The sequence below is a fragment of the Dromiciops gliroides genome, chromosome 2 (assembly GCF_019393635.1).
Source record: "Dromiciops gliroides isolate mDroGli1 chromosome 2, mDroGli1.pri, whole genome shotgun sequence".
NCBI lineage: Eukaryota > Metazoa > Chordata > Mammalia > Microbiotheria > Microbiotheriidae > Dromiciops > Dromiciops gliroides.
Genome location: NC_057862.1, coordinates 675,382,892 through 675,409,725, shown reverse-complemented (window position 1 = coordinate 675,409,725; position 26,834 = coordinate 675,382,892). Strand labels below are relative to the sequence as shown.

At 41.6% G+C, this 26,834-nt stretch overlaps 1 pseudogene; it reads right to left on the bottom strand.

The window, feature by feature from the left end:
• Nucleotides 1–18,559: 18,559 nt before the first annotated feature.
• On the bottom strand, nucleotides 18,560–26,358 carry LOC122739603 (annotated as a pseudogene).
• Nucleotides 26,359–26,834: the final 476 nt, after the last annotated feature.

The window sequence follows — 26,834 nt, the reverse complement described above, 5'->3', positions numbered from 1 at the left end:
AATACCTCCTGAGAGTAGTGACAGTCAAGGGATTTCCTGCTCTCACCACAGGCTCCAGCCGGCCAGTGACAGCTTCTGCCTGGTGACAGATGTCCTGTCTGAGAATAATAGGAGACCAGGGACATAGCAGGGCCAGTACCAAAGCAAGAAAGGTCTTGGGCATAATGGGGCTTCTTTTGCTACAAAGGAACTGTTAGGCAGAAGGGGCTTATGAACTTGTAGTTCTCTTAAGTGGTGTGATTTTGAGGACTCTGAAAGGCTTGTTCACACAGAGCAGGATGATGAACTGGAGAAGTGGGAGAGGGTCATTCTCTTCCTGGATACTTATTTTGGTGCTGTTTGCTCTGAGGGAGATCCAGGAACGTGGGTCTGGGGAAGTTGTGGGAAGGGGATGTAGAGCTTTGGGTTTGGCATGGAAAGATTGGTATGATGTGAGAGATCCAAACCAGGAACCCATGCCCTGGCCTGGTGTGGGGGAGACACTGTCATCAACCCTTTGGGAACTTCTAGTCTGATAGAGGAGACCTTGATCATGACCTCAAGGAAATCCTAGTCTAATGGGGAGACTGGGTATAGATGGGAAATACACAAGAGCAGAGAAGCATGGGTCTAAATTGGAACATCTGGGCAGAAGTATTGCCTTGTTTCCTGGGGATAATGCTCAAGTGATAACAACCAATCTGAGTCAATCAGAGAAAAGGCTTCAGAAAAAGGTGTTAACATGAATGTATGGATCTCCTGGATTGGCTGGAGCTGCCTTATTATCCAAATGGATTTCATGAGACCCTGGAAAATGCTCTTTGACTAAAACTTCAGGCTGAACCCAGAGAGCTAGCAGAGAAGTCCGAATTTACAAACTTCTCTGCCCAAGAGACTAAACAAATCAAAATGCCCATTTTGACTAAACTTCAACTAATGATTTCCCATTCGGTATCTTCTTTCCCCAAAAGAGCAAATAGCTCTTATCTTTCTCCTTAGCAAATATCTAGGCATCTTTGTCTTTGGTAAACCTTCCCTGTGTCTTTAAGCTGCCTATTATAGTATTTGCTTTAGGTTAATTTCTATCATGCTAATAAAACTAACATCGACCAGTAAGCAAAGAAACCTTGAATACTCTTAGAAAGAGGGAGTCTTTGAGCTCCCTTGGAAGGAGTCTCCAGCATGAGCGTGTGTAATTCTTGGGACAAAATAAATTGATATTATGGCGTTTTTTCTTTTCCTGGCAGTCTCTGATCTGATTTTTAGACATGTTCTCTGATCTGTTGTTTTTGTTTTTGTTTTTGTTTTTTTGTAGGAGGATAGGTCTGGAAACAAATGGTAGGAGATATTATAAAATTAACTTCTCTGAACTCCTCCTGCTCATCATTTCTTACAGTACAATAGTATTCCATTGCATTCATATACCACAACTTGTCCAGCCATTCCCCAACTGATGGGCATCCCCTCAATTTCCAATTCCTTCCCACCACATAAAGAGCAGCTATAAATATTTTTGTACATGTGGGTCCTTTTCCCCTTTCCATGATCTCTTTGGGAAAAAGACCCAAAAGTGGTATTTCTGGGTCAAAGGGTATGCACAGCTTTATAGCCCTTTGGGCATAATTCCAAATTGCTCTCCAGAATGGTTGAATCAGTTCACAGCTCCACCAACAGTGCATTAGTGTTCCAATTTTTCCACAGCTTCTGAATATTTATTATTTTCCTTTTTTGTAATTGTAGCCAATCTGATAGGTGTCAGGTGGTACTTCAGAGTTGTTTTAATTTAATCTCTCTAATCATTAGAAATTTAGAGCATTTTTTCATATGGGAATAGATAGCTTTGGTTTCTTCATCAGAAAACTGCCTGTTCATATCCTTTGACCATTTCTCAATTGGGGAATGACTTGGATTCTTATAAATTTGATTTAGTTCCCTATATATTTTAGAAATGAGGCCTTTATCAGAAGTAATGGCCATAAAAATTATTTCCCAGCTTTCTGCCTCCCTTCTAATTTTGGATGCATTGCTTCTGTTTGTACAAAATTTTTAAAATTTAATGTAATCAAAATCATCCATTTTGCATTTTATAATATTCTCTATCTCTTGTTTGGTCATAAACTGTTTTCCTTTCCAAAGATCTGAAAGGTAGACTATTCCTTTCTCTCCTAATTTACCTATGGTATCACCTCTTATGTCTAAATCATGTATCCATTTTGACCTTATTTTAGTATAAGGTGTAAGATGTTGGTCTATGCCTAATTTCTGCCATACTCTCTTTTGTCGTCTTCTGGGTTGCAGTATCCCAAGCTTCAGAAGTTGCAGGTGAAAAAAAAAAAATAAGAAGTCATAGGTGGTATGATTTAAGGAGGTTCAGGTTCTTCACTGGCCTGGCTTGTTCCCTGGTCCATAGACGACCCCAAACCAACTTGTTAATCAACCAGCTTTGTGTGTTGTGGTTGTTAGCTCGGACAAGCCTGTGCCCCTCCGCCACCTGGGCCACTATTACTGAAGCCCACCTCCTGGTCCCCAGAAGGGGTGAAAAACCCAAGTTCTGCCTCAGCACCAGCATAGACCCTTGTAGTCTCCCCCTGCCAAGGGCTCACCCTCTCAACAGGCTGTGAGGTTAGTTCTAGACAACACTGGTGCTTCAGCTGATGCAGAGGCTCTGGGGGTCTCCTTCTCTGGTGAGGCCTTTCTGGGATTGGATCTATGTCAGGGTGACTGTGGGGTTGGGCTCCACTCCTGCCTCCTTCTGACCTTCCAAGCTGTTCTTAGTTAGAAGATGATTTCAGCACATTCTTCTCTGGGTTTTGCTGCTCCAAGCATTGTCCCATGGCATTGTTTGATGGTTTTTTTTTTAATGTATGAGGTATTTTATTTTTTCTGTTACATGTAAAGATAGTTCTCAACTTTTGTTTATACATGCTTTACAATTTCAGATTTTTCTCCCTCCCTCCCCTCCCTCCCCCCTCCCCTAGACAGCAGGTAATCTGATATAGGTTATATCTATATATCTCTATACATATACATATAGATATATATATACACACATATATATATACACATAATAACATTAATCCTATTTCTGCATTAATCCTGTTACAAGAGAAAGAATCAGAGCAGTGATGCAAAACCTCAAAATAGAAAAAAAAAACCAACAGCACCCAAAACAAAAGAAATAATATGGTTCAATCAGCATCTATACTCCACAGTTCTTTCTTTCTTTTTTTTTTTCTTGAATTTGGAGATCCTCTTCTATCATGAGTTCCCTGGAACTCTTCTGTACCATTGCATTGGTGAGAAGAATATAGTCCATCACAGTAGGTCAACACTCAATGTTGATGATACTGTGTACAATGTTCTTCTGGTTCTGCTCATCTCACTCATCATCAGCTCATGCAAGACCCTCCAGGTTTCTCTGAACTCTTCCTGCTCATCATTTCTTACAGCACAATAGTATTCCATTGTATTCATATACCACAACTTGTCCAGCCATTCCCCAATTGATGGGCACCCCCTCAACTTCCAATTCCTTGCTACCACGTAAAGAGCAGCTATAAATATTTTTGTACATGTGGGTCCCTTTCCCCCTTCCATGATTTCTTTGGGCAAAAGACCTAAAAGTGGGATAGCTGGGTCAAAGGGATTGTTTGATGTTTTTTGAAGCGATCGTGTCATGAGTTAGAGAGCTCACTGCCTTTCCTCCACCATCATGTGAAACTATATTTTTTATAGAAGCACTGTGGAGTTTGTGAGAAAATAATGGGTTTGGGATGCCCAGAGGCCTCCACTTGAGGGGATAATATTAAGATTGATGGGATTGACTTTGCTGATTAACTCACTTAAAGTTAACTCAATTAAAAGCACACCTACCTGAAAGCCTTGCCTTCAGAGGGTGTGTTCTCTGAACTCTGACCTCAGCACTTTCTGCTCATGGACCATCCTTATGTCCAGTAAACCAGTAGATTCAAAGGATGCTAGCCTATTAGCTTGGAATTGGATGGAAGGGCCGTCTCTCTCAGAGTGGGAGGTAGGTAGTGAGGCTCTCATATTCACTCATGGTAGAGCACTTGGAGGAAGAAGGAGGCCAGGCTGAGCTCTCTCTCTCCTCTAGGCAAGATAGGCCTTCTTAACTTTCTGAGCCAAGTGTTCTCTCTTGACTAATATTTGGTATGCTTTAATAAATGCGTAATGCCCAAAAATGGTGCTAAAGGTTCTAATTTATAAGTAGCAATATATTAGAAACCCCACCTAATTATCCCTAAACTTGGGCCAGAAATAAGGTGACCACATATAATTTTAAGTTCCATAGGTCACAGTTGCCTGGGCTACATATCTCACCTCTAGTATCAGATGGAGGTAGAACTCTATGTCTGGGGTCAATGAGGCACTGCTTGGTCTCTCCCCATCTGGGATCCCAAGCCCCTTCTTCTTCCTGGGTGTCTGCAGGAGGATAGGGGACGGGCATGAAGGGAAAAGGAAGGCATTAGAGTACATGGCAAGTCCCTTCCTCTTCAGACCAAGTTCACTTCCAAGCCTGACCCTCTCTGCTGCCCGTTCATTCTGGTTATAGTCTCTCCTCAGAGAGTGGGACCTTTGTAAGTGCTCAGAGACTTCAAGCTGTGTAATTCCAGGTTGGCCTGTGTCTATCCTAGGAAGAAAAGGCCAAAACAATGTCTCCCTCACTCTGAGATCCTTCTCCCTCCCCAGGTCAGCTTGCAGACAACCAAAGCCTATTCCAAGGAGAGAGCCTGGAGCCAGAGAGAATGGCCCCTGGCACCCAGAGACCCTCATCCCAGGTGAGTGCAGCCCATCCACAGAGCTGACCAGCATCAGCAAAGGTGGAATCCAACAGAGCCAAGGAAGCTCTATCCTGTGAAACACAGATTGTCCTCTGCAGTGCTGTCAGCAGAGCTGACATTGTCCACCTGGATCTACTTCATTTCCTTTTGCCTCAGACCACTCCAGTCTTGCCTTGTCTCTGTGAATCATCCCTCCATTTTGTTATTCTTAGGCCAAGTCAATGAGCATTTAGACAGCGGCTCCTGTGGCAACTACTGGGGATGCAAAGGAAGGTTTAAGAAATATCAGGTCGTGCTCTCAAGGGGCTCAATTTCTAGTTGGGAGATAACATGGCAGCAGCTGGGTGCACGCAAGTTGTTTCTGCCATATAGATGGCAGGCACCCTCAGAGGGAAGGCTCTAGCAGTGTCAGGGACCAGGACAAGCTTATTTCAGAAGGTGAGGTTTTTGCTAAGATGGGAAGGAAGACTGTGTTGGGGGGGGGGGGGGCTTGTGACTTGGATCTGTGGACTAGCTCACCCAAAGAATTGCAGGCTCATCATGAATCTTGTATTACAATAGAAAATCATTCATTTCTTTTCACCTAAGTCTAGTTTTGTCCATCTTTTTTGAGGATACATCCAAGGCAGGAGGATCACAGGGAATGCTTTCTCCTTGTTCCTTATTATGAGGGTTGGGCTAGACCTCAGGGAGTGATGACCACACCTTTCTCCAACTGGGTGCCAACAAAAACCTGAGAGTTTCTCAAGTCAGGCAGTCATCTGGCTGTAGAGAAAAGAGAATCCAGAAGTAGCCTTGCTAAGCAGACCTCAGACAGTGTGAGTTCCTAACAGGAGAAAAGACAGTGTAGACCCCAGCTGTGGAATCCAAGAGCCAAATGGGCAGCCCTCCTTTTTACCTGTCTGATGACTTTTCCTGGATTTTGGCACCATTAGTGTTGGGACTTGTGACCTAGATTGGAGGAGAGGGCTAGTTTGCCCAAAGAATTGGACACTCATAATTTTTCTTTGTAGTTTTGGGTTCCAATATTTATCCCTCCTTCCCTCCCCTCTGTGAAGTGGTAACCAATTACATATTGTACAATTATGTAAAACAGTACCATATTAATCATTGTATAAGAAAATTTGAATAAAAGAAAAAATGAAAGAGAGTGAAAAATAGCATGCTTTGTTCTGTGTTTCATTAATATTAGTTCTTTCTCTGGAGGAGGATAGTATGCTTCATCATGAGTCTTTTGGGATTGTCTTGGCTAATTGCATTGTTGAGAATAGTTAAGTCATTCACAGTTCTTTATCAAACAATATTGCTGTCTCCATGCACAATGTTCTCTTGCTTCTGCTCACTTCACTATACATCAGTTCATATAAGTCTCTCTAGACCTTTCTGAAACCATCCTGCTTATCATTTCTTGTAATACCATAATATTCCATCACTGTCATATACAACATCATGTTTAGCCATTCCCCAATTGATGGGTACCCCTTTGATTTCCAATTCTTAGGCACCACAAAAAGAGCTACTATAAATATTTTTGTACAAATAAGTAGTACACCCAGGCAAGAAATGGGGACATATGTGATCTGACCCTCTCCTTCTGTGGAGGTTTGGAGTACATGATCTCCCCCATGGTGGTGAAGTTAGAATAAGGGAGGATGGAGAATGAAAAAGATGTAGAAGAGCTTTTGATAAGAATGAGTTCAGGATTTAATAGATTTAAAGAGGGATATCAGTCAATAAAATGGCAGCATTCCTACATGATTGTTCATAACTTGTGTGAAGAATCATGGCATGGGACTCCCCCTGAAAAGGAAAATTGGTAATTTTGTGGGCAAGCTAAAAAAAATGGTTAATGACTCTTCCTTAATTGCTCCAATTTTCAATAATAGAAATAAAGGAAACAATGAGAAATATAGGTTACAAATAGGACATAAATTACATATTTTTTTTGTGGGTCAAGCAGGGATAAGTGACTTGCTTAGGGTCACACAGCTAGTAAGTGTCAATTGTCTGAGGATGGATTTTGACTACGGTCCTCCTGAATCCAGGGCTGGTGCTTTATCCACTGTGCCACAAGCACATATTTTGAGAAAAAAAATATAAATGGCAAAAACGTGTAGATATGTTTATCTGTATGGAAAAAGAATTGCTGCACAGTGATCCAGAACAATCCCAAAGGACTAAGGAGAAAGCATACTCTCCATCTCCAAAGAAACTGATTGAATCCTATTGATTGAACACAGACTGAAGCATGCTATTTTTCACTTTCATTTTCTTTTGATTCATGTTTTCTTATACAAAATAATGAATATAGTCATTGTTTTACATGATTGCACATGTATAACCTCTATCTGATGGCTTGCTGCTTCAGGTAGGGAGGGAGGTCAGGAGGGGAAAAATTTGGAACTCAGAACTTTAAATAAACATGCTACCCACCACAAAACAACTAAGTAAATAAATAACTAAACAAATAGAGATTGAAAAATTTAGGTTGAATAAATAAATATATTATTTTAGTAAGGATTATTTAACAATGAGAGTAAATAAAATTGCTTTAAAATAACAGAACCTCAAAGAGTGGATCATAACATTCTGATTGAAAAGGAAGAGCATCAAAAACCAGGTGCATTGGCCAAACTCAGGTTCTGCATGTAGCCAATTGGAAAACTAGATGACCCCTCTCAAGTATTTTGATACAGATGGAGCTGCTCTCTTGTGTGTTTTTCATCAGTCTGCTTCTCAACTGTTTGTCTTGACTCTTGGTCCCAAATATTCTAAAGCTTTAGGGGAATGTTGAGATAATGGGTTTTTCCTAAATTGTCAGTGTCTTATGGATTAGTTCCATGTCCCAACCTAGTCAATAAAAATTGTTTTTAATGGATTAATGAATTCTCCTTTCCCCATCATAGTTATTCTTAATTCTATATAAATAAATATTAAAATGAAAGAATATATTCCATTACCTATTGAAAGCAATCATAAAGCAGAGACATAAGATATCTTTGGCTATGACACATCATACTCCATATTAGCACAAACCCTCAATATTGCAATAGATAACTTTTCTTCACTATTCTGGAAACAGTCCCACAACTCTCTCTTCAGCACAGATTGCTATATATATATATAATAGGGGCAATGAAGGTTAAGAGACTTACTCAGGGTCAAGTTTTGAGCCCAGATTTGTACCCAGGTCCTCCTGAATCCTGGGCCAGTGCTCTATCCTTTGTACCACCTAGCTGCCCTGTAAACAATATTTCTTTTTTTGGCGGGGCAATTGGGGTTAAGTGACTTGCCCAGGGTCACACAGCTAGTTAGTGTTAAGTGTCTGAGGCTGGATTTGAACTCAGGTACTCCTGAATTCAGGGCCAGTGCTCTATCCACTGCGCCATCTAGCTACCCCAACAATATTTCTTAAGAATCCCCTTCATAAAGACCTGATTTCAAATCCAGCCTCAGACACTTGACACTTACTAGCTGTGTCAACCTGGGTAAGGCACTTAACCCTCATTGACCTACATAAAAAGGGGCGGTAAAAATCCCCCTCATAATTAGGTATGACTTTATTTCAGCCTTTTATCAAATTAAATAGGGTATTTTTTCTTTGCTCTCTTCTCAGTGATTACTAGTAATGTTTTTCACCCCAGAATAGACAGTATTTGATAATTTCTCACAAACTTTTTATAAAATTTCTTAACAGGCTCCTTATGACATGTAGCATCCCTTCTGGTGAGGAGGAATTTCACACCCCCTTGATTTGTTCTCCATAGACTCTCATAGCTCACTCATCGAGCACATACCTTCTCTCTGAGTCTGTGGGAGGAAACATTTCATAGTAAGACATTTCTCCAACTTTTATTATTCCAAAATGATTCTCACTTCAAATATAAAATGTCTTTTCTCAATATTCCATTGGGCTCAAGTGCTTTCTCTGACACTCATCAAGATTAGAGGAGTCTGAGGCAAATTTCTTTTGTACTTCAGTTTCTCTAAGTGGATGAGGGTTGGAAAAGATGAATTCTGCAGTCTTTTTCAGCTCAAAATTATGTGAGTTTTCATGGTTTAGGAGTTGGTAACAATCAAGAATGTGGCTGTGGATTTCACCAGGGAGGAGTGGTGCCTCTTGAACCATTGTCAGAAAGAGCTGTATAAGGAGGTCATGCTGGAGAATGTCCAGAACCTGCTTTCTGTGGGTAAGGACCTTTTCCCTCTGGTTACTCTGAGCTACTAACATGGTAGCTCATTGCTGCTCCTAATCCTGCCAGGCATAGTGAGTTTATCCTGATTGTTCCTTCTTTGTTCCCTCAAATTGCAGTGCAGATGTTGGGAAAGGAAGAGAATGGAATAGACATTCATAATGGAATAAGCAGTTTTGCTGCACATCAAAGAAGCCACAGTGGAGAGAAACCTTATGAATGCAGTGTGGAAAGTGGCAAGTCCCAGTTAGGGTCTTCTAAAGGCCATCAAATAGCAGCTTTTCCTGATGTTTCTAAGGAGTTCACTGCCGCTACATATCAGCTCTTTCCCCTGGGGATACTATCATTTCCATGAGACCAGTAACATCAGCCCAAGTGGGCTGATATCCTCTAAAAAAATTGCCCTAAACTGGCTGATAACTGTTGGGGGATCCTCATCAAATTTAGGAATATCTCACTTCCATGAACTCAGATGTTTGGGCCCAAAGGGTGTGTATTGTCTGAGCCTCCCCACAGCACCCTTTCAATCATGTGTGAGGATCTCTTGAAGGGGAAGAATTGGGGGCTTTTCTGTCTCCTCTAAAAGTGAATTTTCTTCTGCAGTTGGAATAGAGGAAATAGAGGGAGAAGGGAAAGAAGTTGGTGTATCCGTTTGTGTGAGCTTCTGACTCACCCTACTCCAGAGTTTCCAATAAGGTAACTATTATGGGGGGATGTGGCACAGGATTGTTTGCAAATTCCTCAATGTTTGGGGATCAAATGACCCATATTGTGGCCACTGTTCCTCTAATAAACTATGCCATATAAAACACAGTCCTATAAGCTTTCCCTTGGCCATGTCTGATTTCACTGTAAATTGTCCCTTGTCCCAATTCATGACTAGCTTTCCTAATGGAGAGTACTGGGGAATATTGTGTGGTATGCTATTTCTAATCCTCTTCCTATAACTCAAAAATTTACTTACAATAATACAAAGAAAAGTACAAATAAAAATAGGCATAGAAAATTCAGAAAAACAAAGTCTTAACATGATCTTATGAAATTATAGCCTACAGTTGTCTCAAAAATTTTTTTAAAACCCCAACAACAAACTTTTCTCCCTTTGTCTGATTGACCAGGCTGAAGTTAGAGAAAAGCAGGTACTTAGAAGGTACTTAGATACTTAGCAGGTACTTAGGTATTTTGAAGGTATTAGAAACCCATTTGAAAATTTAAAGGGACAGGCACATAAAATCATTGAAAATAGGAAAAAGGAACAAAAATAAAATTTCTTACCTAACTTATTTTGCAGGGAAGATCAGATGACTGAGGGGTTCAGCACCCCCTTTTGTGATCACCAAAACTGTGGCTAGTAAAACTTTATGTGTGGTCACTTAAATTCTGTCTCAAATTTTGGGAAAATTAGCTGGGGTTTCTATTATATTTGTTACTTATAAATGAGAAGCTTTAGCACCAGTTTTGGACATTAACGATTTATTAAAATATGTTAAATATTGGTAAAGAAAGCGCACATGTCTCTGAAAGTTAAGAAAAGGCCAATCTAGCCTGGAGGAGAGAATGGAGCTCAGCCTGGCCTGCTTCTTCCTCCAAGTTCTCTGTCACCAAGAATTGAGCATCCTCACAGCAGCAGTCCTGACAATTAGCTTTTCTGTGGTCTTCACCAAACAGAAGACGAAAAAGTCAGGTGTGTATTCTTAGGTGAGAGGGAAAGAAATGGGAAGAAAAAATAAAAAGAAAACTAGCTGTTACTCTAGAGTTGGTGTTAATAATTGTGTACTATTTATTTATTTGTGGGGCAATGAGGGTTAAGTGACTTGCCTAGGGTCACACAGCTAGTAAGTGTCAAGTGTCTGAGGCTGGACTTGAACTCAGATCCTCCTGATTTCAGAGCATGGGGGGACATCTAAATGAAAAATTCCATTATTTTACCACAGTGCCCTCTTTCTATTATGAATTTAGCCGCTAGACATAGGGTTTTTTTTGGTTTTTTGGGTTTTTTTGCAGGGCAATGAGGGTTAAGTGATTTGCCCAGAGTCACACAGCTAGTAAGTGTCAAGTGTCTGAGGTTGGATTTAAACTCAGGTCCTGCTGAATCCAGGGTCGGTACTTTATCCACTAGCTGCCCCCCATAGTTTTTAATTTACCTTTTTTATGGTATGAACTTGGATATTCAGGTAAAATATCCATTTTGAGTTTATTATAATATATAGTATAAGATTTTGTACTAAACTTAATTTTTGCTAGACTTTCCTCATTTTCCAAACATCTGTCCCTATTCTTATAGAACCATTCCATATTTTTGGATTTATCCTCTTATTACCTGAATTGTTCCTAACTTCTGTGAGTATATATTAAAACTCCAAGTTGGTGAATTTTATCACATCAACATTTGTCTATTTACACAACTTTCCCTTTTTCCTTGTCATCAGAATCATTCCTCTTGATGAGGAATTCAAAAATTCTAGAGTATTGAACAAATCATTTTAGTTGACTTCCTTTTGCAGAATTTTCACCTATGTGATTCAAATTATCCTTCCTCAGAATGTTTAAAAATATCCACTTCCTAAATCTAGGGTGCTTGTGCTACTGTACCTAGCTCTTCTCTTCTCCATCATAAACTCTCAGATGGTGTCATCACCGATCCACAAATTGTCACAATTTCCATCATGACATCCAATTAAATTCTTTTAGTAATATTCAGAATAGCATATCCTCATGTTGCTTCATTCATTAAGAAGAAAAAGGGGAAACAGACTATGCTTTTGTTTTTTTTCTTTTTTCTGGGAAAATGAGGGTTAAGTGACTTGCCCTGGGTCACACAGCTAGTAAGTGTCAAGTGTCTGGGGCCAGATTTGAACTCAGGTCCTCCTGAATCTAGGGTCGGTGTTTTATCCACTGTGGCAACCAGCTGCCCTTGGAAACAGACTACTTCTTTTTCTGTGCTAGGACATCATGCCAATAGCTTAAATAAAGCCAGTTCAATACATATTTAAGTACCAATCAGACCAAGGCATGACACTCTCCTTTGAGAATTAAGACACTCAAAAAATGAGACCTTTCCTCCTTTCAAGGATTTTACATAAATGCTGAGTGGAAATAATGCAGAAGGAAAAAAAATCTCCTGACAGACAATGGACAAAAGGGATGGAAAGAAAATTTCTTCTTCAGATATAGCCCTGTATGCATTTTTATTTTTTTTGCTTGAGCACACTAATTCATTAACAAGTTGTTTTTTCCCCCTTTCTCTTGGTTTTTTTTCTGTGAGCAAGATTGGGGGTAGCAATATTTTTACTCTCTCCACCCCTGCCACCATCCCAAGGATTCACTGAAACATTTTTCTTTTTTTTTCTTTTTTTTTTTTTTAGTGAGGCAATTGGGGTTAAGTGACTTGCCCAGGGTCACACAGCTAGTAAGTGTTAAGTGTCTGAGGCCGGATTTGAACTCAGGTACTCCTGACTTCAGGGCCGGTGCTCTATCCACTGCGCCACCTAGCTGCCCCAATATTTTTCTTAATATGGGGAAGTCAACCAGTCAGCAATGTATGGCATAGGTGGACTTGAGTCAGTTCAGATTCTGAGGATGGGGTCTGGAAAGTTCCCAACCCCCAGTCCCTGTTATAGTCAAATCATTTTGTTCATGTTTAATTCCATTGCTTATAATAGAAATCATGTATTTTGCCTTACTGAACCTGATATACCCTGGTATCCCTTTCTCCCCCTTTGCCCACATGCCAAACCCCCAGTTCTTGTTATGGGTTAGTTATGCTGTTGCTATGACCAGGCAGGAGAAGATGTCTCTTGCTCAAACCCCACCCAGATAATACCTCTGCCTTTTGCATTCCTAAGTCCCAATTCCCCATTGGTACTGGCTCCTGGTACCATCACACCCTTCTTCCCCCTTGCCCTGACCTTTCCCCACTCCCCTTTCCCCCTCATTCTTGGAACATGTACCTATACCCTGATCACGACCTGAACACTTACCCTGGGTGAGACAGGATTGGATGTTAGATTGTGAGCTCTCCCTGTGCACAAGCGAACCCCCCCACACTCAAAATCCCTAAGAACCCAAAGCATGAGCCCCTTATTGTGGATCTCATCTCTGGAATGAAGCCGCCCTTCTCATGAGAATGTAATAAATCTGCCTCTGCTTGACTTCGTGGTCTCCTCAAGTAATTTGGGTAAACTGAGACAATTTTGTCTCAAACAGCAAGTATTTATAAAGTGCTTACCATGGGCAATTTGGCATTCTAGACTGAAGCAGCCAGGAATTTGAACTCAGGCTTGGATCCCCCTTCCCCCACTGCTAAGGGGGATAAAGGCTTCTAGAGGAGGCTGGGTCCTTGCCTCTAGGAATGCAAAAGAACAGCATGAGTAAGAATTGGAGAAATGTGGGGAGAAAATCTTAGTGTTAGAATCTGAAAAAGGTGCAGGAACAGAGGTTTATCTGAAAAGGCATGGTTGGGAGAGGGGGGGATATTTATATTCCCTTGTGTGAGCATCTTGCTTGTTCCTCTAATAAAAATAAAAATAGAAAATCCACAAAACAAAGCATTAACATGATCTTATCCCCCATTTGTCTGCTGAAACAGACTAAAATCAGAAAGACGGTCCTTAGGGAGTTAAAAAACCCATTTGAAAATTGAAAGGGAAAACAGCTGGTACTTAGCACTACTTTGATATTTAAAAGGACAGGCACATAGGAAGAGAGAGTTTCTTCAGAAGGCAGGCAGCTTCAAGTGGAAACTAGCCTTAACTTCCTGAAGATGGAAATCAAGGACCTGAAACTAGGAGGTGCTGGGGACTCCAGATGCCAGACCACTAATGCTCATGGCTCAGCCTCCACCACAATTTTTTTTCAAGTTCATGGTGAGTGTGTCTCTCCTCTCTCTGTCTCTCTCTGTCTCTCTCTCAGTCCTTCTAGGGAACTGAGAGGTGAACTTGGAGTCAGGAGAGATTTTTCTCTAACACATACCAGCTACATAGCCAGGGTAAATCACTTGATACTTTTGAGCCTCAGTTTCCTGAACTAGAATGGTCTCACAATGCCTGTACTTCACAGAGTTTTTAAAAGAATTAAATAAATTAATGTACATAAATTGCCCATTGCTAGCATAGTGCCTGGCACAGAGTAGGCACTTAGTACATGTTCATTGATTGATTTTTTGTGAGGGAGGACAGTGAGAGAAGTACATGGGAAGAGTGGGTGAAGGTGCAATGTTATTAGATGGGAGGGCTAATATGTGAGAGAACAAGGTCCAGGATGAAGGGGAGCTTGCTCAATATGTAGTTCTACAACCTACAGGAGATGTTTACTACAAGGAGATGGGATAACTTCTATGGCTTGTTTGACAAGCTTCCAAATCACTAATAAAGTTGTTGAAAGCAATAGGACCAAAGATGATCACTGGATCACTTCACTGTAGACCTTTCAATGTAACCCTGAGCCACTAGGAATTTCCAGCCACTCAATCAGTCCACATGAGGACTTTCATTTTTGTTTTGTACAATGGCATTCGACTGGTAGATGGGGAATTTCTGAGGATTTACCAAAGGATTTTACCAAGGATTTTCCAAAGCATTTAATGAGGTCTCTCTTCCTATTCTGGTAAACATGCTGAAGAAAAATGGGCTTGTAAGCAATGGTCCAGCTAGGGGAATTTTGAGACTCAAGACAGGAACCAAGGTTCCTTATTTCCCTAATTTTTAACCCTCAATGTGGTCATATAAGTAGGTTTTCAAGTGTCCTACAAGCAATAGCACACAGGGATATAATCCTGGTCATGGTACTGTCTGTCAAGACTAGACTTCGAGTATATATGGAAATAGTGACTCAAAAGGCAAGGCACTAGGCAGCACTAGCATACATTATCTCCAATTTACAGATAAGGAAACAGAGTCAGAGGTTAAGTGACTCACACAGGGTTATAAAGCTCGTAGTATTTGAACTCAGGTCCTTGACCCCAGGTCTGGGTCACTAGGAAGCTGCCCCTTTTTACAAACTGCGTGACCTTGGAAAAGGCATTGAATTTCTTGAGGCCTCTGTTTCCTCTAGTGTAAAATGAGGATGTTGGACTCCATATCTCAGAGGCTCCCTCCCACTCTAAATCTAAAAACTTCAGAATTGGGAAGAAGAAATGTACTCTCCCCTGCAACAATAATAGTTGCCACCAGGTGGCAGAAGGTCACCATGTCAGAGCCTATTCAAGACCACAACTTTTCTGGCATATAACTTGACTAAAATAAATTTGATCTTCAAGTAAGGCATTAAGACTAGAAATAAAAATCTAAAGTATTTTTAAGAATATGGAACACATGGAGGCCTTCCATTCTTCTTTCTAGTTTAGTTATCATGGAATCCTAGAATAGGAGGGGCCAAAAAAATTGTGTAATCCCTTCTCATAGCCCATACATGAGGCCCCCTGCCCAAAATCCTGAGAAGTGGTCATTCGGCTTCTTATTGAACAGCTATGTGACTTTGGGCCAGTCTCTTAATTTCTTTGGGCTTCAGTTTCAGTGTCTTTATCTAAAATGAGAGACAGGGCTCATTCATTCATTCAGCATTCACTAAGCATAATAATTCTTTATTCCATAATAATTCTGTCTCTCCTCTCCTCTGCTCTCCTTTCTTTTCCTCCCCTCCCCTCTCCTCTCTTCTCTCCTCTTCTTTTCTTTCCCCTCCCCTCCTCTCCCCTCCCCTCATATCCTCCTCCTCCTCTGTCTCTGCCTCTCTCTCCCTCCCTCCCCTCCTCCTTCCCTCAGCCCCCTCCCCCCTTCTCTCCCTAAAACAAATGCAAAGTAATTTTCCTGGTTGGGAGTGTGAGGACACTAACAATTGAGACAAGGGAATCTCTCAGGTAGGGAGTGGACCTCAAGCTGAGCTTTGAAGGAAGCTAGAATTCTAGGAGGCAGAAGAAAGAAGGGGCTTCATTCCAAGCATAAGGAATGGTGTAACAAAGGCACACGAGAAGGACATGGGATATAGCGTGGCAAGTATGTCAGTTTAGCTGGAATGTTGCATTTAGGACCTTTGAGGTTCTTCCCAGTTCCAACTCTGTGAGCCTGTAAAAGTGCCAGGCATGGGGAGCTCACTTTCTCCCGAGGCAGCCCATTTCATTTTTTGGAGGGGCTGAGGGCTCCTATTGTTTGAGATGACCTTTATATTCGTGATCTATTTCCCTGGAGCTTCCTTCCTCTCACAAACAAGCCAAGGCAGCACCAAGGAGCTGTGTCACTGGCAGCCTGGAGACACAGCAACTGCAAAGAGGACTGAGAAAAGCCCCTCTGGGGATCATCACTTCCCATCATACAAATAAGGGAACTGGGGTTCAGGAAAGAAAGCTACTCCTCTAATGTCTGAGCTGGGACTTAACCCATCTTCTGAATCCCAGTCTAGTGTTTTTTCTCTATCACCTTTGTTTCTTTTCAGGTCAGATTTCTTAAGCTGCTGCCAAGTTCTTGCCTATATCCTACTTAAATTCCATCCTTTCCTAAGGACGGGTGATCTTCAGCTAATCCACTGGCCTGCTCTCTGGAGTGGCTTTTTATCAATGTGAAGGGGGTGATATTTCCCCCTCCCCTCTGCCCCCTGCAGCTTGCTGGAAATGTCTCCTTAAGTGAGGACTGTACTGCTCTGACCCTGTGTTCCCCCTCCTCCCCCTTCCAGTTGCTTGGGTTCAGGTATCCCCATCTTTGGAGGTTCACGAAGGGCAGACGGTGTCCTTGAGCTGCAAAGTAATGGGTGGAGCCCCCCCCATGGGACCACCTACAACTGGTACCGGGACAGCCGCTACCTCCCAGAGCCCACCATTTCCACACTCCACTTTGCCTCCATCACTGCTGAGCAGGGTGGTGCCTACCACTGTCAGGCCCGGGTCCCTGGGGGTGCTGCCAGTCTCGCCTCCCCTGTCAGCCTGCATGTATCCTGTAAGTCCTGGCTCTGTGGTTGGGGATGTGGAGGGAGGGGAGGGTAAAGAAAGGGAGAAAGAAGAGTTGGCAGTGGAGGGTGGATGGGAAAGGGGAAAGGTTGGGGGAGAGGAGAGAAAGGAAGAGGAGGAAGAAGAGAAGGAGGAGGGGAAGGAGAAAGTGGGAGGGGGATCAGGTGTTCTTTTAGAGTATTCAGGAACAGAAACAAAGGGCAGTCTGGTTGAGGGGTGGGAGCCCTGGGGGAGGGGGAGTGGGCAGTGCTCCCAGGTCACAGGAAGGTGGTCCCCAGCCCTTGATTCCCTGAGTTCCAGACCTCAAACCTGCAATGACTTCAGACTGTCCCCTGATCCCAGGTTTCCCTTAAGCTCTTCTTGTGCTCAGAGGTAGTCGGGGTGCTTATCCCATCCTAAGATGGGATGGAGAGTCCCATCTCCCCCAGGTGCCCATAGACGAGGTATGTGAGGCAGGTGACCATGTTGGGGATTTCCTCTCTGCTCCTTAACCCATCCTCAGGAAGCCAGAACCTGGGCCTGAGGGACCAAGGGCTTAGGAGAAGAGTGGGGTCCTCTTGGCCCATGTTGTAAGTCTCTCTCCCCCCTCCTCTGCTCTCCCCGAACAGACCCCCTCCCCCCCCCCCCACAAAAGCCAACCCTCACTGCCTTGCTAGAGTTGGAGGCTGGGCCTCATCCTGTGCCAAGTGGACAGTGATCCCCAGGCCCAGTTGAGGCTGCTGAGGGGCAGCCAGCTCCTGGCCTCCTCCCAGAGCAGGGTTGGAGTTGACTCTTCCCGAGTTACTCGGGCCTTTAATGTCCTCCGTGTGGAGATCCCAAATGTCATGCTCGAGGATGAAGGAGAGTACACTTGTGAAGCCAGCAATGCCCTTGGGAATGCCTGGGCAAGACATTTAACCCTCATTGCCCTGCACAATAAACAACTACAACAAAGTAGTAGTAATCATCAAAACAATCTGGTATTGTAAGAGATTGAGTGGTGGATCAGTGGGATAGCTTAGGTACATAAATACCATAGTAACCTCAGTGACCATAGTCACCTAGTGTTTGATAAACCCATATAGGAAAGTTGTTTGGCAGAAACTAGGCACAGACCTATCTGTCATGTCATATACCATGATATGGTCAAAATGGGCATGTGATTTAGACCTTAAAAGGTGATATTGTAAATAAAGTAGAGGAGGATGGAAAAACATACCTGTCAGATCTACAGAAATTTATTTTATTTTTTGGCGAGGCAATCGGGGTTAAGTGACTTGCCCAGGGTCACACAGCTAGTAAGTGTTAAGTGTCTGAGGCTCAGTTTGAACTCAGGTCCTCCTGACTCCAGGGCCAGTGCTCTATCCACTGTGCCACCTAGCTGTCCCTTACTCATAGTTTTTTGAAGAAATTTATTGAAAATGGAAGAAAGGGCAAGTAAAAATGAGGATGAATACAAAAAAAAAAAAAAGATGTCTTGCCTAAAAGCCTTCCCACATTGAGTTCATATAGAGCTGCTCATAAAAATGAATTCTCTAATTTTGAACAAGCTCTTAACTACTGAATGTATTTCCTCATTTGTCATAGGGAAAATATTTCTATATAATAGGGATTCTCAGATGGAAAATAAGAGAAGATTTTGGCCCGAAGGTCTTGTCACATTGATTATACTCCTAATGTTTCTTTGCAGTGTGGATTCCTTGATGTGCAGCAAGATGTGAGTTCTGTGTGAAAGCCTTTCCACACTGATTCTATTTATAAGGTTACTCTCCAGTGTGGATTCTCCTATGGTTAGCAAGACTGGAACTCTCTGCTGTGGTAAAAATTTATCTGTAGTAAAGTTTTAGCTGAATCATTTGGGAGGGGCCACACCTGGCCCACCCCTGGCCCACCCCAGTTACATATGCTACTGAGCAGCTTTTGAAGGACCTCCCCTTTTGGGGAAGGAGAGGTTGAATGCTACCTGTAGGGAGGCTAGGCTGCTTCTGGTAGGCGAGGTGTGTTCCTGAGGTGTGGGCTTTTTGTTTGGGGTGGCCTGGTGGTGCGTGTGAGCTGGCTGGGAAACTGGTGTCTTGGTGTGGTGCTGGAAACTGCATACTGGAGGGTTGGTGAGTTTTAATTATGGAAAATCCTAAATTGCTTTCAACTAGCTTAATTGAGAACTGTCTGGGAATGAATAGGTTAGAATATCTATTTGCATTTCTATTTTCCTATTTCCTTATCTTTGATTTTTATTAGTTTCACCTTTGTTATTTAATTAATTCCCAAGTAATAAAATCTGAGCCTTTTATGAACTAAAGTTTAGAGGCTCCTTTCTTAATGGCCTGGGAGAAATATCTAAAAGGAATAGGGAATAGTTCAGAGGGGAGAATAAACCTTAAAGGTCCCTCAATATCGGGACCCCAATATTAAGGCAAGTCACCCAAATAACGCTCACACTGAAAAGTCTTTCCACACTGATTACAATCATAAGGTTTCTCTCCAGTGTGGATTTGATGATGTGCAGCAAGATGTGACTTCTGCGTGAAAGCCTTTCTACAATGATTACATTCATAAGGTTTCTCTCCAGTGTGGATTCTCCTATGCCTAGCAAGATGGGAACTCTCTCTAAAAGTCTTTCCACACTGATTACATCCATAAGGCTTCTCTCCAGTGTGGATTCTCCTATGCTTAGCAAGACTGGACCTCTCTGTGAAAGCCTTTCCACACTGATTACATTCATAAGGTTTCTCTCCACTGTGGATTCTCTGATGTGCGGCAAAATTAGAGCTCATTGTGAAAGTCTTTCCACACTGATTACATTCATAAGGTTTCTCTCCAGTGTGGATTCTCTGATGTGCAGCAAGACTGGAACTCTGTGCAAAAGTCTTTCCACATTGATTACATCCATAAGGTTTCTCTCCAGTGTGGATTCTCTGATGTGCAACAAGCCCGGAATTCACTGTGAAAGTCTTTCCACACTGTTTACATTCATAAGGTTTCTCTCCAGTGTGGATTCTCTGATGTGCAGCAAGATGTGATTTCTGTGTGAAGGCCTTTTCACACTGATTACATTCATAAGGTTTCTCTCCAGTGTGGATTCTCTGATGTGCAGCAAGACTGGAACTCTGTGCAAAAGTCTTTCCACATTGATTACATCCATAAGGTTTCTCTCCACTGTGGATTCTCTGATGTGCACCAAGATCAGAGCTCTTTGTGAAAGTCTTTCCACATTGATTACATTCATAAGGTTTCTCTCCAGTGTCAATTCTCTGATATGCAGCAAGACTGCTCATTCCATTATGAATGCTTATTCCATTCTCTTCCTTTCCCAACATCTGCCCTGCAATTTGAGGGAACAAAGAAGGAACAATCAGGATAAACTCACTATGCCTGGCAGGATTAGGAGCAGCAATGAGCTACCATGTTAGTAGCTCAGAGTAACCAGAGGGAAAAGGTCCTTACCCACAGAAAGCAGGTTCTGGACATTCTCCAGCATGACCTCCTTGTACAGCTCTTTCTGACAATGGTCCAAGAGGCACCACTCCTCCCTGGTGAAATCCACAACCACATCCTGGAATGTCACCAACTCCTAAACCAGGAAAATTAGCATAATTTAGAGCTGAAAAAGACTGCAGAATTCATCTAATCCAACCCTCATCAACTTAGAGAGAGAAACTGAAGCACAGAAGGAATTTGCCCCTGTTAAGGGCTAAAATTCTAGCTAGTCTGTCTAAAATATCTAATGAGTGGTCGCCAATAAATTATAAGCTTTAGCAAGAGTTAGACTTTTAAGCATTTATTAAGGAGAATGAGAATTTGGTAAAGAGAGAGAGAAAGGCCTAGATTCCTATCTATTAAAGGGAGAGCACATTTCTAGCTCCCTTCTCCGCCAGCGTCCTCAGGAAAGAGCGCGAGACTGAGCGCCAGTCTCTTCCTTCCTCCTCCCACTAGCCCGCGTCACTTCCTGATGCCAAAGAAAAGACTCCTGGTCTTGCCCTCAAAGACCTTCTCTTCATGGGCAGAACTCTTCTACAGTAAGTATCCAGCAGGTGGCGTTATTCCAATCGTTACACCCCAAACTCCTCTAATCTTGATGTGTGTCAGACTCAGCATTTGAGACCATATCCAATAAGAACCCAATGGAATACTGAGAAAAAAACATTTTGTATTTGAAGTGAGAATCATTTTGGAATAATAAAAGTTGGAGAAATGTCTTACTATGAAATGCTTCTTCCCATAGAATCAGAGAGAAGTTATGTGCTCTATGAGTGAGGTATGAGAGTTTATGGAGAAGAAAGCAAGGGGATGTGAAATTTCTCCTCACCAGAAAGGATGTTACATGTCATAAGGAGCATGTTAAGAAATTTTATAAAATAAAATTTTATAAAATAAAATTTATAAAAAAAATTTTACAAAATAAAATTTATTAAAAAGTTTGTGAGGTATCAAATACTGTATACTCTGGGGTGAAAAACATTATTAGTAGTCACTGAGAGGAGTAAAGAAAAGCACCCTAATTAATTTTGTAAAAGGCTGAAATAAAGTCATACCTAATTATGAAGGGGATTTTTACCCACTTATTTATGCAGGTCAATGAGGGTTAAATGACTTATCCAGGGTGACACAGCTAGTATGTGTCAAGTGTCTGAGGCCAGATTTGAAATCAGGTCCTTATGAAGGGGACTTTTTTTTATTTATTATAAAAGTATTTTATTATTTTCCAGTTACATGTAGAGATAGTTTTCAACATTAGTTTTTGTAAGATTTCTAGTTTCAAATTTTTCTCCCTCCCTCCCCTGTCCCCAAGACAGCAAATAATCAGATATAGGTTATATATGTACAATAACATTAAACATATTTCTGCATTAGTCATATTATAAGGGAAGAATCAGAGCAAAAAGAAAAAACCTCAAAAGAACAACAGCACCAAAAACAAAAAAAAAATAGTATGGTTCAATCTGGATCCATATTCTACAGGATTTTTCTTTTTTTCTGGATTTGGAGAGTCTCATCATGAGTCCTTTGGAACTATCTGGTACCTTTGTATTGCTGAGAAGGATTAAGTCTATCAAAGTTGATCAACACACAATGTTGTTGAGGCCGTGTACAATGTTCTCTGTGTTTTTCTCATCTCACTCATCATCAGTTCATGCAAGTCCTTCCAGGTTTCTCTCAACTCCCCCTGCTCATCATTTCTTCCTGTACAATAGAATTCCATTACATTCATATACCACAACTTGTTTAGCCATTCCCCAATTGATGGGCAACCACTCAGTTTCCAATTCCTTGCCACCAATAAAAGAGCAGCTATAAATATTTTTGTACATGTGGGTCCCTTTTTTATTATCTTTGTGAAAAAGACCCAAGAGTGGTATTGCTGGGTCAAAGGGTATGCACAGCTTTATAGCCCTTTGGACATAATTCCAGATTGCTCTCCAGAATGATTGGTTCAGTTCACAGCTCCACTGACAATGCATTGGTGTTCCAATTTTTCCACAGCTTCTCCAACATTGATTATTTTCCTTTTTTGTGACATTAGCCAGTCTGATAGGTGTCAGGTGGTACCTCAGAGTTGTTTTAATTTGTTTTTCTCTAATCAATAGTAATTGAGCATTTTTTCATATGGCAATAGATAGCTTTGATTTCTTCATCACAATACTGCCTGTTCGTATCCTTTGACCATTTCTCAATTAGGAAATGACTTGTATTCTTATAAATTTGGTTTAATTCCTGGTATATATTAGAAATGAGGCCTTTATCAGAAGTACTGGCTATAAAAATGGTTTCCCAGCTTTCTGCCTCCCTTATGAAGGGGATTCTTAAGAAATATTGTTTCCAGGGCAGCTAGGTGACACAATGGGGCCCAGAATTCAGGAGGACCTGGGCTAAAATCTGGCCTCAGAACCTGACACTTACTAGCTGTGTGACCCTGAATAAGTCACTTCTTTGCTCCTATAATATATATATAATGTGTATATATATAATATATACACATATGTGTGTGTTTTTATATATATAAAATCACATACATATATCTTGCAATCTGTGCTGAAGAGAGAGTTATGGGACTGTTTCCAGAATAGTGAAGAAAAGTCCATCTATAGTAATGTTGAGGATGTGGGTTAACATGGAGTATAGCCAAAAACTTCTTATGTCTTTGCTTTATGATTGCTTTCAGTAGGTAATGGAATATGTCCTTTCATTTTAATATTTATTTATATAGAAATAATAATAACTGTGATGGGGAAAGGAGAATTCATTCATCCATTAAAAATGATTTTTTGTTGACTGGGTTTGGACATGAGACACTGACAATTTAGGAAAAACCCATTATCTCAACATTCCCCTAAAGCTTTAGAATATTTGGGACCAAGAGTCAAGACAAACAGTTGAGAAGCAGACTGATGAACAATACACAAGAGAGCAGCTTCATCTGCAAATCCTTTGATACTTGGGAGGGGTCATCTGTTTTTCCAATTGGCTACATGCAGAACCTGAGTTTGGCCAATGCACCTGGTTTTTGATGCTCTTCCATTTCAATCAGAATGTTATGATCCACTCTTTGAGGTTCTGTTATTTTAGAGCAATTCTATTTTCTCTCGTCAAATAATCCTTACTAAAATAATATATTTATTTATTCAACTGAAATTTTTCAATCTCTGTGTAGTTATTTACTTAATTGTTTTGTGGTCGTTAGCATCTTCATTTAAAGTTCTGAGTTCCAAATTCTTCCCCTCCTTGCCTCCCTCTCTACCTGAGGCAGCAAGCAATCAGGTAGAGGTAATATGTGTGCAATCATGTAAAACCATTACTATATTAGTCATTTTGTATAAGAAAGCATGAATAAATAGAAAATGAAAATGAAAAATAGCATGCTTCAGTCTGTTCAATATAATTCAGTCAGTTTCTTTGGAGGTTGAGAGTATGCATTAAGGAGACCTTCACTAAAGCTTTCCCAGCCCTCGAGCTATCGTTCTGTCTCACACCTTATTGTTAGCCAAACTCCTTGAAAAATCTGACTGAACTCCATGTTCCTGTCACTCCCTTCCAGATTGCCTTTCCTCTTCAATCTCCTCAAAGTGCTCTCTCTGAATTTACCATTGAACTCTTCATTGCCAAACCTGATGGTCTTGTTTCAGTCCTAACTCACCTCTGTTCTTCAGATGACACTGTTGACCACCCTCTCCTCTGGGAGCTTTCTCTCCTGCTTTACCTCCCACATGTCTGACCACATTTTTCAAGTCTCCTGTGGTGGCCTAGGAACCACACCGCAATGGAGACTGGTGCATATTCCTCAAGGCTCTCTTCTAGACCCTCTATTCTCCCTCCACACTCCCCACTCCCCCTCTCTTGGATCCAATGAATTATCTCTGCAAGTCACTGCCAGATTTCTGCAACCAGCCTTAGATCAGTGAAGCTCCCATCAGACTCCATCACATTAACCAAGCATCAGGGCACACCTGGCCTTCATTGTGGCTATGAGAAATCAGGAGAGCATGAAGCCAAACCAAGAGCCCTAGGCTTTAGTTGCCTGGACTCCCTATCCTGCACCAAAGTCTCAGTACCTTTTTAAGGGAAAACATCCTTTTTCTCACGTTAGAAATTAAAATAGATGACTGTGCCAGCCAAGTCTGGAGTGAAGCAAGGATGCCCATTATCACCTCTATTATTTAGTATTGTACTAGAAATGTTAACTATAACAATGAGAAGAAAAAGAAATAGTAATTAGAGTAGGTAAGGAGGAGACAAAACTACCACTCTTTGCAGATGATATGTTATACTTAGAAAACCCTAGAAACTAAACTGAAAAGATACTCAAAATTATTAACAAAAAAAATCAAAGTTGCAGAACACAAAAGATAACCACATAAATCATCAGTATTGCCATATATTACCAACAATCCAGCAACATCCTAAAGAAAGAGAAATTCCAGCTTTCCTACATCCTCCAATATTTTCCTTTTGTGTTATATTTGCCACTGATAGTTGTGCACTTTAATCCACTGTAGGTGGAGCTGTGAAAAGATCCAGCCAGTCTGGAGAGCAATTTGGAACTATGCCCAAGGGCTATAGAACTGTCAATACCACTGCTAGGTTTATATGCCAAAGATATTCCCAAAAGGATAAAAAAGACCTATTTGTACAAAAATGTTTATAGCAGCTCTTCTTGTGGTGGCTAAGAATTGGAAATCAAAGATATGCCCATCAATTGGGGAATGGCTAAACATGATGTTGTATATGATGGTGATGGAATATTATGGTACTATAAGAAATGATAAGCAGGATGGTTTCAGAAAGGCCTCGAGGGGCAGCTAGGTGGTGCAGCAGATAGAGTACCGGCCCTGGAGTTGGGAGTACCTGAGTTCAGATCCGGCCTTAGATACTTAACACTTACTAGCTGTATGACCCTGGGCAAGTCACTAAACCCCAATTGCCTCACTAAAAAAAAAAAAAAAAAACCCAGAAAGGCCTAGAAAGACTTATATGAACTGATGTATAGTGAGTGAAGTGAACAGAAGCAAGAGAACATTGTGCACAGAGACAGCAATATAGTTTGATGAAGAACTGTGAATGACTTAACTATTCTCACCAATGCAATTATCCAAGACAATCCCAAAAGACCCATGATGAAGCATACTATCCTCTAATTTTTCACTTTCTTTCATTTTTTTCTTTTATTCAAATTCTCTTATACAATGAGTAATATGGTAATGTTTTACATAATTGTACATGTATGACCTATGTGTAATTGCTTACCACCTCAGGGTGGGGAGGGAAGGAGGGATAAATTTTGGAACCCAAAACTAGAAAGAAAAGTGAGGAGTGTCCAATTCTTTGAGTGAGCTAGCCCTCTCCCCCAGTGTAGGTCAAAAGTCCCCCAATACTATTGGTGCACAGAAAAAGTCATCAGACAGGTAAAAAGTAGGGCTGCCCATTTGGCTCTTGGATTCCCCAGCTGGGGTGTACACTGTCTTTTCTCCTGTTAGGAGCCTCACTCTTGGTAAGAAAGTCCCACTGTCTGAGGGCTGCATAGCCAGGCTACTTCTGGATTCTCTTTTCTCTACAGTCAGATGACTGCCTGACTTCAGAAACTCAGGTTTGTGTTGGCACCAACTTGGAGAAAGGTGTAGTCATCAATCCCTTAAGTCTAGCCCAACCCCCATGATAAGGAACAAGGAGAAAGCATTTCCTATGACCCTCCCCCCTTCTATGTATCCTCAAAAAAAAGATGGATAAAACTGGACTTAGGTGAAAAGAAATGAATGATTTTCTATTATAACACAAGATGCGGGATGAGCCTCCAATGTCTGGGTTAGATAGTCCATAGACCCAAGTCACAAGCCCCACCCCCAACACTGGCTTCCTTCACATCTCAGCAAAAACCTCACCTTAAGCTTTTCCTGGTCCCTGACACTTCTAGAGCCTTCCCTCTGAAGGTGCCTGCCATCTCTATGGTAGAGACACCTTGTGTGCACCCAGCTGCTGCCATGTTATCTCCCAACTAGACAGTGAGCCCCTGGAGGGCTGGGCCTGTTATTAAACCTTCCTTCACTTCCCCAGTAGTTGGCACAGTTCTTGGCACAGGAGCCACTGTCTAAATGACCAATGACTTGGCCTAAGAATAACAAAAGAGAGGGAAGATTCAGAGAGACAAGGGAAGACTGGGGTGGTCTGAGGCAGAAGGAAATGAGTAGATCCAGGCGGACAATGTCGGCTCTGCTGACAGCACTGCAGAGGACAATCTGTGTTTCACAGGATAGAGCTTCCTTGGCTCTGTTGGATTCCACCATTGCTGATGCTGGTCAGCTCTGTGGATGGACTGCACTCACCTGGGATGAGGGTCTCTGGGTCCCAGAGGTCATTCTCTCTGGCTCCAGGCTCTCTCCTTGGAATAGGCTTTGGTTCTTTGCAAGCTGACCTGGGGAGGGAGAAGGATCTCAGAGTGAGGGAGTCTTTGCCTTTTCT